Source organism: Mandrillus leucophaeus, unplaced genomic scaffold (genome assembly GCF_000951045.1).
Source record: "Mandrillus leucophaeus isolate KB7577 unplaced genomic scaffold, Mleu.le_1.0 Scaffold240, whole genome shotgun sequence".
NCBI lineage: Eukaryota > Metazoa > Chordata > Mammalia > Primates > Cercopithecidae > Mandrillus > Mandrillus leucophaeus.
Window position 1 is genome coordinate 1,435,072 of NW_012102477.1, and position 3,168 is coordinate 1,438,239.

Genomic DNA, 3,168 nt, shown 5'->3' on the forward strand with positions numbered 1-3,168 from the left:
AAAAAAAAAAAAAAAAAGAGAATGAGAGGTCGGAGGGAACCCAGGAAAGGAGGAAGAGACACCCGGACCCACACAGGCCCTACTCTTGGGCCTGCCCAGCTGAGCCAGCCTCTGAGAGGATCATTCTCTGAGTCGTTTCCAGGAGAGCCCTGCCCCATCCCTGCCCCGGGCTTTCTGGGCTGTGAGGGGCTCCTGGGACAGGTGCTCCCTCTCATCTGCACCCCTGCCATTCTCCAGCGCCCCCGACAGATGTGACCTCCAGCGCCTCCAGTGACACTCTCACCCCATCACTATCCTCCTGCCACTGGGCGTCCCTGACTGAACCCTGACACACAGGCACCTTGGGAAATACTGAGGGCACCCGCACCCTTACGGTCTGTTTTCAGACATGCCCACAAAACCCACGCAGCCTCTCACTCACCTTCGTGAAGCACATGGCGGCCAAAAGTTCCAGGAGCCAGGGCCCGCTGGCGAGGAACAGGTGTGAGGAAAAGTGTCTCAGGGAAGCACCCTCCTCCCCAGAGGGTCCTCACCTTCAGAAACCCCAGCTCCCCACCTGAGATGACCCAGCTCCACTGAGACAGTCACCTTCTACACCCAGTCTTCCTGGCACAAAGACACAGCTGGTTTCATGGGGGAAGTGGGGAGGAGTGGGAGGAGCCTCTCCCAGGGCAGGAGAGAAGGAGGCCACTCCTGCACCAGCTAAGTCATGCTCTAGGCTTCAGCTCCAAGAGACTGTCTCTCCATGCCCCCCAATCCTAGACCCTCCATGACTCTCACAAAGGCCACCATCGGAAGGCATCTTGGGATCCATCCAGACTGTACCTTGTTTTTATAGCTTTACGGTGATGCAATTCACAGGCAAAGCAATTCACTCACTAACCTGTGCAATTTAAAGCACAGAACTGTGCAGCTATCACCACAACCCATTTTAGAACATTTTCATCACTTCTAAGAGAAATTCTGCCCCTCTGAGACATCACCACCAGTCCTCATTTCCCTGGACAACCACTCATCTACTTTCTTTTACTTTTTCTTTTTTTTCTTAGACAGAGTCTCCCTCTGTTGTCTAGGCTGGAGTGCAGTGGCACGATTTCAACTCACTGCAACCTCTGCCTCCCAGGTTCAAGCAATTCTCCTGACTCAGCCTCCCGAGTAGCTGGGATTACAGGCACATGCCACAACAACCAGCTAATTTTTATACTTTTAGTAGAGACGGGGTTTCACCATGTTGCCAAGGAGTCTCGAACTCCTGACCTCAAGTGATCTGCCTGCCTCGGTCTCCCAAAGTGCTGAGAGTACAGGCGTGAGCCACTGAGTCCGGCCTCATCTGCTTTCTCATTCAATGGATGCGTCTCCCCCACACGTTTCCTGTAAGTAGAATTACACACTAGGTGACCTTCTGTGTCTAGTGTCTTTCACTGAGCATCGTGTTCTTGAGGTTCATCTGTGTTGTAACATGGATCAGTCCTTCGTTCCTTTTTTCTGGCTGCATAATATTCTACTGTGTGGATAGACCACAAGCGGTTTCTCCATTTACCCGTCAAAGGACACTTGGGTTCTTTCCACTTTTTGGCTATGCTGAATAATGCTACTGTGAACATTCACGCACAAGTTTCTGTGCAGACATATGTTTTCACTTCTCTTGGATATGTATGAAGGAGAAGACTAGCTGGGTTACGTGGTAAATGTGTTTTTATCCTTTTGAGGAACAGCCAGACCATTTTTCAAAATGTCTGTCATTTTACATTCCCAGCAGCAGTGTGCGAGGGTTCCTGTTTCTCCACATCCTCAGAAACATTTGTTATGCTCTGGGTCTTTTTAATTCTAGCTATCTTAGTGGGCTGAAATGGTATCATGTGACAATTTTTTTTTTTTTTTTTTGGATACAGTGTCGCTTGGTCGCCCAGGCTGATGTGCCATGGCGTGATCTCAGCTCACTGCAACCTCCAACTCCCGAGTTCAAGCAATTTTCCTGCCTCAGCCTCCCAACTAACTGGGATTACAAGCATGTGCCACCACACCTGGCTAATTTTTGTATTTTTAGTAGAGATGGGGTTTCACCATATTGGCCAGTTGGTCTAAAACTCTCACCTCAAGTGACACCTGCCTCTCAAACGACTGCATCAGCCTCCCAAAGTGCCTGGATTACAGGTGTGAGCCACCGCACCTGGCCTTTTTTTTTTTTTTTTTTTTTGAGACAGATCTGTTGCCCAGGGTGGAGCGCAGTGGTGTGATCACAGCTCATCGTTGCCAAGACTTCCCGCCTTCAAGTGATTCTCTCCTCTTAGCCTTCCGAGTAGCTGGGACTACAGACACGAGTCGCCACCACGCCTGGCTAATTTTTGGATTATTTTGTAGAGACAAGGTCTCACTATGTTGTCCAGGCTGGTCTTGAAATCCTGGGCTCCAGCCATCCTCCTACTTTGGCCTCCCGAAGTGTTTGGATTATAGGCATGAGCCACTGCGCCCAGCCTCTTTCCAACTTTCTGGATGATGTCCTTTGAAGCACAAAAGTTTGAAATTTTGATTATGAGACCATTTAAAAAATAAAAATAATTGCTTTGACATGACATTTTTGTGTAGCAGTTATAAAATTTTAAAGGCTCTGGAAGTCTACATAGAGCCATGAGGCAGTCTCAATTCCACAGTGGCCGACTGTCCTCCAGGTGCCCCATAACCAACTTTTGGGTTCCTCTCTACTTCTTCCTCCCACTCTTCTTTCTTCTTTTTCTTCTTCTTCTTTTTATTTTATTTTATCATTTTTTTTTGAGATGGAGTCTCGCTCTGTTGCCCAGGCTGGAGTGCAATCATGAGATCTTGGCTCACTACAACCTCCCTCTCCCAGGTTCAAGAGATTCTCCTGTCTCAGCCTCCTTAATAGCTGGGATTACAGACATGCACCACCATGCCTGGTTAATTTGTTTTTTCTATTTTTAGTGGAGATGGGATTTCTGCATGTTGGCCAGGCTGGTCTCAAATTCCTGACTTCAAATGATCTGCCTGCCTTGGTCTCCCAAAATGCTACAGCCCCAGCCCCACTCTTCCTTCTTAGATTCCCCATCAACCCTGGATTCCTTCTTCTGCAAAGCAGGGAGATTCAGGTCGTCCAGTTCCCGCCACCACACTTCTCCCTAAGTCCATCAATGCTCAGAAGAATGAAAGCGC